Genomic DNA, 17513 nt, shown 5'->3' with positions numbered 1-17513 from the left:
TTTCACCCTCCTGCATGTTCAGGCCCCGATCACACAAAATCTTTTTCACTCCATCTTTCCACCTCCAATTTGGTCTCCCTCTTCTCCTCGTTCCCTCCAACTCCGACACATATATCCTCTTGGTCAATCTCTCCTCACTCATTCTCTCCATGTGCCCAAACCATTTCAAAACACCCTCTTCTGCTCTCTCAACCACGCTCTTTTTATTTCCACACATCTCTCTTACCCTTACGTTACTTACTCGATCAAACCACCTCACACCACACATTGTCCTCAAACATCTCATTTCCAGCACATCCATCCTCCTGCGCACATCTCTATCCATAGCCCACGCCTCGCAACCATACAACATTGTTGGAACCACTATTCCCTCAAACATACCCATTTTTGCTTTCCGAGATAATGTTCTCGACTTCCACACATTTTTCAAGGCTCCCAAAATTTTCGCCCCCTCCCCCACCCTATGATCCACTTCCGCTTCCATGGTTCCATCCGCTGACAGATCCACTCCCAGATATCTAAAACACTTCACTTCCTCCAGTTTTTCTCCATTCAAACTCACCTCCCAATTGACTTGACCCTCACCCCTACTGTACCTAATAACCTTGCTCTTATTCACATTTACTCTCAACTTTCTTCTTCCACACACTTTACCAAACTCAGTCACCAGCTTCTGCAGTTTCTCACATGAATCAGCCACCAGCGCTGTATCATCAGCGAACAACAACTGACTCACTTCCCAAGCTCTCTCATCCCCAACAGACTTCATACTTGCCCCTCTTTCCAGGACTCTTGCATTTACCTCCCTTACAACCCCATCCATAAACAAATTAAACAACCATGGAGACATCACACACCCCTGCCGCAAACCTACATTCACTGAGAACCAATCACTTTCCTCTCTTCCTACACGTACACATGCCTTACATCCTCGATAAAAACTTTTCACTGCTTCTAACAACTTGCCTCCCACACCATATATTCTTAATACCTTCCACAGAGCATCTCTATCAACTCTATCATATGCCTTCTCCAGATCCATAAATGCTACATACAAATCCATTTGCTTTTCTAAGTATTTCTCACATATATATATATATATATATATATATATATATATATATATATATATATATATATATATATATATGATGTGATTATTACACGAAAGTGCACTTGGGAACTTATCATGTTTCATTTCATCTTGGACTCATAGGAATATATATATATATATATATATATATATATATATATATATATATATATATATATATATATGTGTGTGTGTGTGTGTGTGTGTGTGCAATCACCTACTTCCACTGTAGGGTAAGGGAGTATTACACTCATGGGGACCCGGCTACTTGACCTTATCTACCGTCACATCTTTCTATCACTTGTGTATGCTGACCACATTGGCTATTTCCTCAATCTCAGTCTTTCCCGTTTATCTACCACTATAAAAACACTTCTTCAAATTCTTTTCTTACAATTTTCTTCCATAATTTCATGTAATGTCCTCTAGTTGTTTTAACGTGTGTGTAAACTGCTGGGGATTATATAGCTTCCTTGTTACAGCCTAATTAATGAATGGAGACTTTAATAAAGAACATGATTCTATTCACAACTGCTTTAATTTTATATATATATATATATATATATATATATATATATATATATATATATATATATATATATATATATATTCTAACTGCTTTTCAACGATTTGGACCCGCCTAATCCATCATCAAACGTCAGTCAAAAATTTCGTAAACTGTAAAGCATTTAAGTTTGTTTAAATCTTAAAAAATCTTTCTTTTAGAACAAGATGCTGATATATATATATATATATATATATATATATATATATATATATATATATATATATGAACATGTACACCACACAATGACTGTATAGAACATTCAAACCTGTAAAAGGTAACCACAAAGTAAGCAGGGTGCGCAACCAGTGAGAGTGTAGTTGGTGTAAGAGTTACTTCTTCACATTTGAAGGTGTTTTAAATTACAAAGAAAAAAGAAAATCAGTTAGTGAACTGTAGCTTGACCCTGACGGACTTAAATGACCCTACCAGCTGATTGGCTTAAAGCCCAAACAACCATAATTACGATCATCATCATTATCATTATCAACACACACACAGGCTCTCTCTCTCTCTCTCTCTCTCTCTCTCTCTCTCTCTCTCTCTCTCTCTCTCTCTCTCTCTCTCACCTTGGATTAAGTTGTGATCTCTCCGTCTTTTCTCCTCCATTCGTACAAATTGTGCCCGCTAGAAATTTATTATGCTCCGCCATTTTCACCCATTGTTCAGAAAACATTAAATTTCCTCCAAAACCTTTTTGTTCTTCGAAAAGGAACTCCATCCTTTTTCTATGTATGTGTGTGTGTGTGTGTGTATATATATATATATATATATATATATATATATATATATATATATATATATATATATAAATATATATATATATATATATATATATATATATATATATATATATATATATTCATCACTGACGCACTTTCACTGTGTTGCAAACCTCTTCAAACTCTCTAAAATTTGTAAATCATTTGCTAGATCAAAATTCAAAAATGTCGTTAACATGTATTTCAATCCCTATCCGTTTCCTGTTGCAGATGCTTCCAAAAACCTACACACACATACACACACACACACATCACATATATATGCATATCATCCACAAAAAACACTGTCAACCTCCATATATCTTCAGTGACGATACACGGCTAACATTTATTGTGGGTACAAGCATACGAAGCTCTAACGGTGTGAGCACCAGCAACCCGCCTCCGTGTGTCTCAGGCTATTCTTTCTCTACTTTTCCTGGCCGCCATTTCATTTTGAGAACTTCTTTTCTAGGCGACGTATTTCTTCCATCTCTCCATCAAGACTGTTGGCTCTTACTTTCCTGAGAGAAGAAATCACGAATTCTCGCCCGTAAGGAAGAAAATGTGGATTCACGGAAGATTTCCTGGCCCACTGGGCGCTAAAAGCGCACGATCAGTGTCTCGCCACATTCCAGGAGATCAAGAACCTATGAACCCAAGACACGGACAAGGAAAAGTTTAGGAACTTTGCTAATTTCATGACCAGACTTATAACCAAAGCTAAAGTGGGTATGAAAAAGTATTTAAAACGTTAGTGACATCGCCTTCGAACATGTATGGGAATGTGGACAAGTTTTCTTTGAGGACATTAAATCTTTACACACCTACTTCTAACCAAGCTGCCGCTGCAGGCGAAGCTCCTCATTCTAAAATCTTTCGAGTGGCACGACCAACATCAGATCACTTTTCCTCCTCCTTTGTTCCAGTGCTTCCACACATCCGAGTTAATATAACAAGGTTCTCTCACTCGTCTGATTAGATTTCCTCCAAACACTTGACACGAAAAATGACATCAGTCCGAGGACTTGCGAATGAAATCCTTCGTCTGATACCCTCCGCTTTTGTTGGTTCTTCTCTAAGCAAAACTCTTCCTCCCTCACTGTTATGCTTTCATTTACAGTCGTCTCAAAATCTCTCTCTCTCTCTCTCTCTCTCTCTCTCTCTCTCTCTCTCTCTATCTCCAGACGTCTTCGTGTATAATCATCCCCCATCTTATCACCTTCCCTCTCTGTCTCTATTTACCTGTCTCTAAGGTGACCCCTCCATTCTTCTATCGCCCCCTTCTTTCTCACGATCATCAGCTCTCCCTCTCTTCCACCCACGGGGGGGTTCACGTGTTATCTGCCGGATCTCGGACGATCGATAACTCTACGGACGTGTCATCTTATTCCCACCCAGCACCACTTATCTCCCTCACGATCCCTCCTGGCCACCCCTCCCTCCCGTAATATGTCACCTCCTTCATTGTTTCCTGTCCTGGCCCTCCTACAACTGCCTCCTCCGCTCTCCAACACTCAAGCTTGTCTCCACTAATTCCTCAACCCTCCGTCTTTATACTCTGTAACTCAAGACACCGATCATGTCCTTCTACTTGTCTTGTAGCGCAATGTAAACAATTTAGTGAATGTTCATTTCGTTAAAACATTTCTTTAACCGAAAATTATATTCTCTTTTTTTCCTGTGCTCTTCCATTCAACCGTTTCCCTAAACAATCGTGTATGCCCATTAATCTCATATATATATATATATATATATATATATATATATATATATATATATATATATATATATATATATATATATATATATATATATATATATATATATATACATAAAGCTTTAAAACAAGTGTATAACATGTTATTAAAGTATTTATATCTGATAAAAAAAAGGCAGATACCCACTGGAAATTCCAGTCTTAAAAGAGAAACCTTAATAAAGGTGAAGTAATCTTTACTGTCCATGTTGGTCTAGGAAAATTTATGCAAACTACAGGGGAACGTATGTATATTACTCCTCTCTATATAAAAGAAAAAATGTTTGTAAGCTAAACGCATAGTAAAATCAGCATGAACCTTGAGGGGGGGGGGGGAATGTACTATTTTGGATGTATATGTCTAGTACCGAACAAAGATGAATACGGATCGTAATATTTACAACCCTTGTAAAACATAAAATGTATCGTATCTATGTATTTATACCATTTTTTTTTTTTTAAGTGGATTCATTCATAAGTGATTTCTTCCGATATGCAATTCCTTTGGCAAAAAAGCAAAATTCATAGAAACGTATGAAAAAAAAAAAAAAAACGTAAATGATTCTGTATTTCAAACCCTAATGCATTATGTCAAGGATAATGACCTACTTAAAATGTTAGACAATTTACGTTTTTAACTTATTAAACATGCAAATGAGTCCCTACGTAAAGATAATACACAATTATGCATCCCGATGGATTCCAAGTTGTTAATGGATTAGATGATACAAAAATAGAATAAATTGATGATTCAATCATGACTGTTTACTCGAAACGCTTTTCTGATGAAAATATTTTATAAGCCCATTTAGATTCACAGAGATTTATTCTCTCTCTCTCTCTCTCTCTCTCTCTCTCTCTCTCTCTCTCTCTCACACACACACACACACACACACACACATATACATATATATATATATATATATATATATATATATATATATATATATATATATATATCCTCAGTATCCAAACCATGTGAAGAAATTATCCTAACAAAAGCAAACAAAAGACCCCCATCTCACCCACACGTCGTGGCTTGAGACCCAAACACCCAACCACACACCACACACTGACCTCGCACAAAATACCCAAGGCTCATTCAAGCAACCACCACCCCCGTCCCGCACAATACTAGTGTCAACACACATCAACAAAGCACTGACAATGTACCCCGACGCATCCTCTTGCAATACACACTTGACACCACCCACCCCAACAATGACAAAAGAAAAAGGGGAGGAGGGGGTGGTTGGTCATATTCATAACCTGGCAGCCATGACAGAGACACTCACAATGTCTTCGTCTCTTCAACGGTAAAATTCTAAGATGGAGTTCCCAAGGAGCGATTACTTATCAAACTCTCTTCTTCACACGACCTTTCATTTCCTCAAGCAAACTTCAACATAAAGGTCTTTTCGTATGAAGAAGACCTCTCACAATCACATGACACAACACCCCTAACACCACAGCAGCAACGTCAAAACACGCAAACGCTACATTAAACAACTGGAATAATGGCTCACCCAGAACAGAATATCTGCATCTGTACAGAAGTCTTCAACCGCCCTTTTAAACCCAGAAAGACAGGAATACGAACACACACACACACACACACACACACACACACATATATATATATATATATATATATATATATATATATATATATATATATATATATATATATATATATATACCGAGCGATTATTTACCTTCGTAAAGCTTACAACATTGTCAATGGACAGAAATTAGTACAGTCTCAACAAGACATCTCGCTCTAAAGTTCTTCATCGTGCATGCGATGTCGCCTTAAAGGTGCACGACCTCTATACAATGCGTTTGGACAGTAACACCCAATTATCGACCAGCCCAGAGCGAAGGATGAACATCTGGGTTTGGCTGTGAGCCGACTGCTCTGTCCAGGATTCGGGGACCCCTGGTGGGTTCGCGTGATTCGTTAAAAAACCAAACTTAGAATACAGTGAAACGGATTCTTACATGACATCTTGCTTTGGTAACGTCCTTCTATAAGTCAAATAAGAGAGAAGGAGAGACAGAGAGCGAGAGAAAGAAAATAGCCGAGTCCTCCATGGATCAATACGCGTTCTCTCTTTGGTACCCAAACGCAGATTCGAATCTCTTTATGAACCGTATGAACCGTTTATCTGGTTATTTCAAGGCAAATGTGACGACCTCGGCTGATCCTGATCGTCTCCTGCTGCTATTTCAGAACCCGAAGGGAACAGCCGGTGAGGAATGAAGGGAATGGGACGGCACGGGAGGGATATATATATACGCCAAGCAAGACGAGAAAATGGAAACAATAATCACGACTGAAACTAAAAAAAGACGTTGAACTTTAAAATGACAAGACTGTAGAAGGATAGAGCTAAGGAGGAATACGAAATGACATCTGCAAGTTGTAGTAATTACTCTGGTCCCTCCTCAGCATACTGACAGAAGACCTAATACAGCAAGAGTAGCTGAGAAGGTCAGATCACGTCATGTGACCTCTTATATAGGCTGGGGCTAGATGTGTGTACCTGAGATAATCCTCTTAGTGGCAGGCCTACGTCATGGGGGGTTTAAGAGCCTACTGGCCTCGAGGCAGACTAATAGCCAATGTGCTGGCAGTGACTGGAGACCCGACCCTACCCACGGGTTTTTCTGTTGTACCGTCGATCACTATCATTTGCGGAATCACTGGGGGCGTTTGCTCCACTCCAGACTCGTACAGACAGGTCTTCACTTCGTATATCATTAAGAAAAAGAAATCGATGAGTTTTCGCAATCATATCTAACTGCTCTCTCTCTTTTATGTCCATAGACTCAGGTGCTAAAGTTGCGACCAGATATAATATATATATATATATATATATATATATATATATATATATATATATATATATATACATATATATACATATATATATATATATATATATATATATATATATATATATATATATATATATATATATACAGAGAGAGAGAGAGAGAGAGAGAGAGAGAGAGAAACATGTTATATACTGCAGGATGGTTGGTATATACTCTGAAGTATCATTTTGAATATAATTCCGTTATCATCATCTGTTTTGAGGTCTTTCATCAAAGGATTATGTGGCCTTGTTACGTTAAATGATATCTGTCAACCATTTATAACTGTTAGATTTTTCATTATCCACTATTATGGCTTTTAGCATTATGATAAATTTGGACACATCAAAATGCTTTCCAGAAAAAAACGACCTAGATATCCCAACTCCTTCAGATGGCATTTTACTATACAATTATCTGTTCCAGATGCTGTGAGCTACGCATCCTTAGGGCTTTCCAAAATATACCTGAAGCAGCTTTAATTTTTCCCCCCAAAGCTTACCGTTGTTTTTTTGGTGGGAAAAAATATCAAATAACTCCCACAAGCAATGAACTCCTGATCCTCTCAGTCAAAGTGCCACTGGGAACATATGACCCTGGGTGACCATCCCGCCTGAATGCATACAACACGTCATAGCTAACCTCACCTGACCTTCCCAACGACTTGGTCTCTGTTATGTCTGATAGCCTGTCTGTCTCCTGAAGGAGGAGGTACTAGCATTTGGATCGAGATGCGCAGATCTCCTAGATATCTTCTACCTGTTTACTGTCGTATTAGCATACATGTGTGTGTGTGTGTGTGTGTGTGTGTGTGTGTGTGTGTGTGTGTGTGTGTGTGTGTGTGTGTGTGTGTGTGTGTGTTACGAAATACAGAATCCTTCTCATCACACAAACATCTTCATCTCCAGCCAACGAAGCACCTAGTCCCTCAGTGCTACATGAGAAGAAGCACAAGGTGACCAAGTGGAGTATCACACCCGCTGTTTATAAAGGCCTTCGCTAGCTAATAACCCACACGCCTCCAGCCGTCCCATTGCTGCTATAGCCAGAAAATCCCAGGGAAAAGAACCAGTCGTACAAAAGCCTGGAGAGAAATCTTCCTAAAAACCATTACTGGATTATGTAAGTTCCCCCCTTTTTTATCTTTTTTTTTTTTTACCAGGGGATTAAACCTTTTTCTCCTCTCACTGGAAAACAAAACCACGAGTGGAGGGGAGCGAGGGTGAGGCAGAGTCTGTGAGTGGGTGTATGAGGGAGTGGGTGTATTTGAGAATATGCATGAAAGACTGTATGTGTAACAGTGGGTGTATAAAATGCCTGAGTGAGCTAAGAGTGAGGGTATGAGGGTCTGAGTGTGTCAGTGTGAGTGTACGAGGATCCGTGTGGGTCTCAGTAAGTATATACGGGACTGAGTGTGTTAGAGTGAGTGTATAAGGGAATAAGAGTGTTAGTGTATGAGAGTGAGTATGTCAAAGTGAGTGTATGAGGGACTGTGTTTGTTACAGTCATAGCATGAGGAACTAAAATGTATTAGAATGTGCGCATGAGGGAGACCTGAGTATATCTGTGTATGTGTATAAGGGAAAGAATGTGTAACAGAGGGAGTGAATGAGTATGAAGAATGAATGACGAGGAAAGGGGTTATACAGGCTGCGCTGGCTTCATGTTTGCTGAAGACACAGGCAAACAGGTGTACAAATAGATAAACAAAAACAGATATACAGAGGGCATGGCATGGCAGACAGAGACACAGAGATAATCAGGCATAGGCATGTAAAGACATAGACTATCAAAGAGAGAGAGAGAAATCAGATACAGGCAATCACATGGGATGACATGGAGGTACAAATATACATGCAGAGAAACGCACAGATAACTAAACGAGAGAGAGAGAGAGAGAGAGAGAGAGAGAGAGAGAGAGAGAGAGAGAGAGAGAGAGAGAGAGAGAGAGAGAGAAGAACTTTTTCAATAAAAATCTCGGAAAGACAAAGAAATAAACAGACAGATAGCCACAGAGACGGATACAGAAACACATACACACAGTGACATGGATTTCCGTGGTGTGGTGGTTAGCGTTACTGACCATGAGTCACGCACGGCCCGTCTGAGCTCGAATCATGGGCGCGGCATTCGGCCGACATCCAACCCAGCCGTACAACCTTCCCCTGACGTCCAGCAGATACGTGGGTACCTGGCTTAGACTGCTGTGTGTGTGTGTGTGTGTGTGTGTGTGTGTGTGTGTGTGTGTGTGTGTGTGTGTGTGTATACAAATAAGAGTAAAGAAACGTTTCATGTATATATACAAGGTTGAGAGACGGGGCAACACGAGCGCAATACTCCCTCCCAGTAACATATAAATACTAATGACAAGTCGTAACCACAGAGACAGACATACACACAACAATATGCGAGAGACGTAGGCAACCCCACGCCTAATGACGTGTTGATTCTTAAACTGTGTAAAATCTCACTCATAGCACAGTCGATATACTACTGTATTATTAGATCAAATCTTAAACTGTGGCGCACACACACACACACACACACACACACACACACACACACACACACACACACACACTGTGGTCCGCTGCTTCAAGAATATTGGTTAAATTATGTACTCGGATAATGAAAATGCATATTTAGATTTAAGAAGCCAATGGATTACAACTGTATATCTGCTTATATCTCGACTGAGGTAATTTAAGTTTTGGCAGCTATTGGTTTGTATATTTCACGCCTGTGTGTGTGTGTGTGTGTGTGTGTGTGTGTGTGTGAAGGGAGAATTACACTCAATGTAACTGGTGACTAAAGTGGCTGTGTTGGTGATTGTGGAGGTGGTGATTTGTGGTTTTTGGTGGTGAAATGGTGGCGGGGTTTGTTGGTGATGGAAAAGATGGTGATGGTGGTGGTTGATGATATGGTTGGGGGTGAAGGTTCCGTCAGGGATGGTGAGGGAGCCAGCCGGAATGGTGAAAGTTGACACTTCATTCACTATCATTACGGGTGTGATGTGTATGGTGATGATGGTTGTGATGTGTATGGAGATGGTGATGGTGGTTGTGAGGAGTCTGGTGATGGTGATGTTGGTGTGGTGAGTCTGGCGATGGTGGCTTTGAGGAGGTCTGAATGTGATGTTGGAGACGAGTATGGTGTACAGGTGGTGAAGACACTGGAGTCAAAAGATGACAAGAGTGGTGACGGTGAGCTTGGGAGCTTTGGTGTGGTGGTGATGGAGGTAGGAATGGTGGTGGTGGTGGTGATGGAGGTAGGATTGGTGGTGGTGGTGGTGATGGAGGTAGGAATGGTGGTGGTGGTGGTGATGGAGGTAGGAATGGTGGTGGTGGTGGTGATGGAGGTAGGAATGGTGGTGGTGGTGGTGGTGATGGAGGTAGGAATGGTGGTGGTGGTGGTGATGGAGGTAGGAATGGTGGTGGTGGTGGTGATGGAGGTAGGAATGGTGGTGGTGGTGGTGATGGAGGTAGGAATGGTGGTGGTGGTGGTGTGGACGATGGTAGTGGTTAGGTATGGGAAGTGGTGATAGAATGAGGGAAGGGTGTTGTGGGAGACTATGTTGTGGGAAGAGTCATGGGGAAAAAACAGTGGGGAGACACCTGAAGAGAGTGGGGGAGATACCTGAAGAGAGTGGGGGAGATACCTGAAGAGTGGGGGAGATACCTGAAGAGAGTGGGGGAGATACCTGAAGAGAGTGGGGGAGATACCTGAAGAGAGTGGGGGAGATACCTGAAGAGAGTGGGGGAGATACCTGAAGAGAGTGGGGGAGATACCTGAAGAGAGTGGGGGAGATACCTGAAGAGAGTGGGGGAGATACCTGAAGAGAGTGGGGGAGATACCTGAAGAGAGTGGGGGAGATACCTGAAGAGAGTGGGGGAGATACCTGAAGAGAGTGGGGGAGATACCTGAAGAGAGTGGGGGAGATACCTGAAGAGAGTGGGGGAGATACCTGAAGAGAGTGGGGGAGATACCTGAAGAGAGTGGGGGAGATACCTGAAGAGAGTGGGGGAGATACCTGAAGAGAGTGGGGGAGATACCTGAAGAGAGTGGGGGAGATACCTGAAGAGAGTGGGGGAGATACCTGAAGAGAGTGGGGGAGATACCTGAAGAGAGTGGGGGAGATACCTGAAGAGAGTGGGGGAGATACCTGAAGAGAGTGGGGGAGATACCTGAAGAGAGTGGGGGAGATACCTGAAGAGAGTGGGGGAGATACCTGAAGAGAGTGGGGGAGATACCTGAAGAGAGTGGGGGAGATACCTGAAGAGAGTGGGGGAGATACCTGAAGAGAGTGGGGGAGATACCTGAAGAGAGTGGGGGAGATACCTGAAGAGAGTGGGGGAGATACCTGAAGAGAGTGGGGGAGATACCTGAAGAGAGTGGGGGAGATACCTGAAGAGAGTGGGGGAGATACCTGAAGAGAGTGGGGGAGATACCTGAAGAGAGTGGGGGAGATACCTGAAGAGAGTGGGGGAGATACCTGAAGAGAGTGGGGGAGATACCTGAAGAGAGTGGGGGAGATACCTGAAGAGAGTGGGGGAGATACCTGAAGAGAGTGGGGGAGATACCTGAAGAGAGTGGGGGAGATACCTGAAGAGAGTGGGGGAGATACCTGAAGAGAGTGGGGGAGATACCTGAAGAGAGTGGGGGAGATACCTGAAGAGAGTGGGGGAGATACCTGAAGAGAGTGGGGGAGATACCTGAAGAGAGTGGGGGAGATACCTGAAGAGAGTGGGGGAGATACCTGAAGAGAGTGGGGGAGATACCTGAAGAGAGTGGGGGAGATACCTGAAGAGAGTGGGGGAGATACCTGAAGAGAGTGGGGGAGATACCTGAAGAGAGTGGGGGAGATACCTGAAGAGAGTGGGGGAGATACCTGAAGAGAGTGGGGGAGATACCTGAAGAGAGTGGGGGAGATACCTGAAGAGAGTGGGGGAGATACCTGAAGAGAGTGGGGGAGATACCTGAAGAGAGTGGGGGAGATACCTGAAGAGAGTGGGGGAGATACCTGAAGAGAGTGGGGGAGATACCTGAAGAGAGTGGGGGAGATACCTGAAGAGAGTGGGGGAGATACCTGAAGAGAGTGGGGGAGATACCTGAAGAGAGTGGGGGAGATACCTGAAGAGAGTGGGGGAGATACCTGAAGAGAGTGGGGGAGATACCTGAAGAGAGTGGGGGAGATACCTGAAGAGAGTGGGGGAGATACCTGAAGAGAGTGGGGGAGATACCTGAAGAGAGTGGGGGAGATACCTGAAGAGAGTGGGGGAGATACCTGAAGAGAGTGGGGGAGATACCTGAAGAGAGTGGGGGAGATACCTGAAGAGAGTGGGGGAGATACCTGAAGAGAGTGGGGGAGATACCTGAAGAGAGTGGGGGAGATACCTGAAGAGAGTGGGGGAGATACCTGAAGAGAGTGGGGGAGATACCTGAAGAGAGTGGGGGAGATACCTGAAGAGAGTGGGGGAGATACCTGAAGAGAGTGGGGGAGATACCTGAAGAGAGTGGGGGAGATACCTGAAGAGAGTGGGGGAGATACCTGAAGAGAGTGGGGGAGATACCTGAAGAGAGTGGGGGAGATACCTGAAGAGAGTGGGGGAGATACCTGAAGAGAGTGGGGGAGATACCTGAAGAGAGTGGGGGAGATACCTGAAGAGAGTGGGGGAGATACCTGAAGAGAGTGGGGGAGATACCTGAAGAGAGTGGGGGAGATACCTGAAGAGAGTGGGGGAGATACCTGAAGAGAGTGGGGGAGATACCTGAAGAGAGTGGGGGAGATACCTGAAGAGAGTGGGGGAGATACCTGAAGAGAGTGGGGGAGATACCTGAAGAGAGTGGGGGAGATACCTGAAGAGAGTGGGGGAGATACCTGAAGAGAGTGGGGGAGATACCTGAAGAGAGTGGGGGAGATACCTGAAGAGAGTGGGGGAGATACCTGAAGAGAGTGGGGGAGATACCTGAAGAGAGTGGGGGAGATACCTGAAGAGAGTGGGGGAGATACCTGAAGAGAGTGGGGGAGATACCTGAAGAGAGTGGGGGAGATACCTGAAGAGAGTGGGGGAGATACCTGAAGAGAGTGGGGGAGATACCTGAAGAGAGTGGGGGAGATACCTGAAGAGAGTGGGGGAGATACCTGAAGAGAGTGGGGGAGATACCTGAAGAGAGTGGGGGAGATACCTGAAGAGAGTGGGGGAGATACCTGAAGAGAGTGGGGGAGATACCTGAAGAGAGTGGGGGAGATACCTGAAGAGAGTGGGGGAGATACCTGAAGAGAGTGGGGGAGATACCTGAAGAGAGTGGGGGAGATACCTGAAGAGAGTGGGGGAGATACCTGAAGAGAGTGGGGGAGATACCTGAAGAGAGTGGGGGAGATACCTGAAGAGAGTGGGGGAGATACCTGAAGAGAGTGGGGGAGATACCTGAAGAGAGTGGGGGAGATACCTGAAGAGAGTGGGGGAGATACCTGAAGAGAGTGGGGGAGATACCTGAAGAGAGTGGGGGAGATACCTGAAGAGAGTGGGGGAGATACCTGAAGAGAGTGGGGGAGATACCTGAAGAGAGTGGGGGAGATACCTGAAGAGAGTGGGGGAGATACCTGAAGAGAGTGGGGGAGATACCTGAAGAGAGTGGGGGAGATACCTGAAGAGAGTGGGGGAGATACCTGAAGAGAGTGGGGGAGATACCTGAAGAGAGTGGGGGAGATACCTGAAGAGAGTGGGGGAGATACCTGAAGAGAGTGGGGGAGATACCTGAAGAGAGTGGGGGAGATACCTGAAGAGAGTGGGGGAGATACCTGAAGAGAGTGGGGGAGATACCTGAAGAGAGTGGGGGAGATACCTGAAGAGAGTGGGGGAGATACCTGAAGAGAGTGGGGGAGATACCTGAAGAGAGTGGGGGAGATACCTGAAGAGAGTGGGGGAGATACCTGAAGAGAGTGGGGGAGATACCTGAAGAGAGTGGGGGAGATACCTGAAGAGAGTGGGGGAGATACCTGAAGAGAGTGGGGGAGATACCTGAAGAGAGTGGGGGAGATACCTGAAGAGAGTGGGGGAGATACCTGAAGAGAGTGGGGGAGATACCTGAAGAGAGTGGGGGAGATACCTGAAGAGAGTGGGGGAGATACCTGAAGAGAGTGGGGGAGATACCTGAAGAGAGTGGGGGAGATACCTGAAGAGAGTGGGGGAGATACCTGAAGAGAGTGGGGGAGATACCTGAAGAGAGTGGGGGAGATACCTGAAGAGAGTGGGGGAGATACCTGAAGAGAGTGGGGGAGATACCTGAAGAGAGTGGGGGAGATACCTGAAGAGAGTGGGGGAGATGCTAAGCACACAGTCCACACATCTGTAGCAATGGATAGCCCACAGATGTATAGCAAATGACAATCCTTAGATCTATAGAAGTGAGGGGGGGGCGGGGAGAAGAAGTCACCAATGAAGGCGTGAAAACTTATTTCATATGACCGTCTGCTACTCAGAATACAGGCATCATTCAAGGCGATGAAACACAACTGCATCATGGCGAGGGGAAAGTATGAGATCAATACCACACTAGCGTTCAACTGAACTTCGAAGTACATTTTCCCACTGACGTTCGTAAGCCATTCAGTTGAAATCTATTAAAGGCGGTGTGTGTGTGTGTGTGTGTGTGTGTGTGTGTGTGTGTGTGTGTATATATATATATATATATATATATATATATATATATATATATATATATATATATATATATATATATACATATATATATATATATATATAACCTTTCTCGTGTCAGGACCGATCACCAATACCTATAATTAGTATTTCTACCACATTCTCAAGTGTTTTAGAGCACCTTCTGTGTTCAAGAAACCATCTGGTGTTTCAGAGCACCTTCTGTGTTCAAGAAACCATCTGGTGTTTTAGAGCACCTTCTGTGTTCAAGAAACCATCTGGTGTCATAAAACACCTTCAGTGTTCAAGAAACCATCTGGTGTTTTAGAACATCATCTGTGTTCAAGAAACCATCTGGTGTTTAAGAGCACCTTCTGTGTTCAAGAAACCATCTGGTGTTTCAGAGCACCTTCTGTGTTCAAGAAACCATCTCAACATCACGTCTTCTTTTCTATGGTAGAGTCCAGATCCCTCCTCCCATTTCCGTGGGCCCTCTACCACGCTGGCAGTTACCCACTCAAGTATCACCCTCCCCATACACAATCACACAAACCAATACATCATACCCCACGAGAATAACAGACATAATCAAAGACCTACTACACCCAGCCTTCGTTCACGCGCTAGGTGCCTCATGACCTTTGACCCTACCTGACGAAAACGAACAAACGAAGGCGACATCAAGTCATGACGAAATAATTTGGAATTCCTCAATTAGTTGCTGACATTATAAATCAAAGACTGAGAACTGGGGAGGAAACCCACGCGTGTACAACTCTCTCCCCACACAATACATAAAAGATAATTACAACAGAGGAGAAACTATGAGATATTTAAAGTTTCACTAAAACAATGGCGAACCAGAAGAGGTAAGTATTGTGTGTGCTATGTCTATACATCGAACTACCAAAGCAAATTCTATATATATATATATATATATATATATATATATATATATATATATATATATATATATATATATATATATATATGAAGAAAAAAAAATGGTGTTTGAGTGTAGTGGGTCAAGATAGAAGCCTACCAAAGCTCAGGTCGATCGCCTCCCCCCCCTTAAAAAGAAACAAAAATAAAAACAGAAGTGGTGAAAAGACTTAATTCCATTAAAGAAAAGAAATCCAAAAATACAAAAAACTATATCATCCTCTGCAAAACATGATTAAAGTCTATGTAACAAGGAAACATATATATATATATATATATATATATATATATATATATATATATATATATATATATATATATTTTCAACACAAGACGAGTGTCATGTATGAAAATATCTCTGAATGGTACAGGACATACTGAGTTATCAAATTCATCCGACCGGTACAGTAATGTTACGTTAACATGGCTGGTTTTTCTACTTGTTGGGTTAGTATATTTGACTAGTACTGTACACTTTGTAATACAGATGCCGCATAGATCGAACACTTCATCATTTTCTATCCTGCTGGCTTACATTTTTTTTTTTTTCGCCAATATGAATGCACAACATCAAAAATAAATACTAATGATACATATCTTAGGTAAAAGTGAAAACAATGTCTAATCTTTCAAATGTGTGATGAATATAGTAATCATCAACCCATCTGTCTGGCATTGAGAGAAAGATAACTAGATAGATAGATAGACAGATAGATAGATAGACAGATACGTGTGTGTGTGTGTGTGTGTGTGTGTGTTTCACAGATGGTCTGAAGAAGACTATACTACCGAACCCTGGGCTAATATAGAGCTCCGAACTTTATCACCCAATAACGTTAATATATTTCCTCCGCAGGAGAAGAAAAAAAGGTCATATAGCTAATCAGGAAAATTACTACCATAAAAGTTAGAATACACCATAAACTTCAAAATTATCGTCCTTACCTTCTAGGGCGGTGCTGGGCAGTTTCTACCGTCGCTGGCCGATCCTGGTTCGGTGAAGGGAGGAGATTCGTGCGGTTCGCTCCCTGGGCTTTGGTACGGTTCGGTAACACCAGAGAGAGAGAGAGAGAAAGAGATAGAGAGAGGAAGGGAGGGAATGAGTGGGTTGCGAAGCGTCACAGTTTCTTCCAACTTTTATCACCGTCACGCCAAGAGAGAGAGAGGGAGGTTTTCAAACTGTCACTGTTACAGCCTGGAAGTTTAATACTACCATCTTTGCCACGGGAGGTAAAACGTCTTGCCTCGGGTAATACGAACTGTCAATGTCGCAAATTCGAATTCCGATATTCCAAATTGCATGCGAGTGAGAAGTTCGACGTATTGGAGCTTCGGTGGTGAGTCGAAGCTGTTCCTGGGGGGTAAGCTGAACCCAAATTCCTTTCTAACAAACTTGTAGCTCTTTTCCAATTCTGTCCCTCAGATATCTACTTTACTTCTGAGAAGCTCCTCCTGTAAGGGACGTCCGATGTTACGAAGCGGTGTTCAGAGGGAGGGAAGGAGGGGGTTGGTTCTCAAACGCATTCGAGGAGGTTCCACTGGGATCCGAAGCCGTTCATGCGAAACTCCTCGAGATTGTCTCTTGTTTCTGAGAGCACTAAAACACTGTCGTCCTGCCTCACCAATGTCTCAAGAGAGGCTCCCCCTGTGGTCGGCTCACTTATATCACGGGTTCAATCAAGCGTCGCACTTTTCGCATCACGTTCCGGCGCAGCGGACTTTGCCGGAGTGAACCCAGGCCAGGAACGAAATCAAAACCAACAGGTGTCATACGTTGCTACTACAAAATCAACTACGGAAGAGGAAAAAAAAAAAAAGGAGTATCTAAGCCTGGAAGAAAAGGGGAAGAAAT

At 43.2% G+C, this 17513-nt stretch overlaps 1 protein-coding gene across 1 annotated transcript in view; it reads right to left on the bottom strand.

Moving 5' to 3' along the window:
• Window positions 1–17513, bottom strand: part of LOC139756350 (B-cell receptor CD22-like) — a 245926-nt gene that overhangs the window by 221778 nt on the left and 6635 nt on the right. Inside the window, exon 2 of the mRNA XM_071675716.1 lies at window positions 16607–17491. The gene's annotated coding sequence lies outside the window, so the exon portion shown is untranslated. The remainder of the gene's footprint in view (window positions 1–16606; window positions 17492–17513) is intronic.

Source organism: Panulirus ornatus, chromosome 21 (assembly GCF_036320965.1).
Source record: "Panulirus ornatus isolate Po-2019 chromosome 21, ASM3632096v1, whole genome shotgun sequence".
In the NCBI taxonomy this organism is placed as follows: Eukaryota; Metazoa; Arthropoda; class Malacostraca; order Decapoda; family Palinuridae; genus Panulirus; species Panulirus ornatus.
This window is presented reverse-complemented; position numbering and strand designations above follow the sequence as displayed.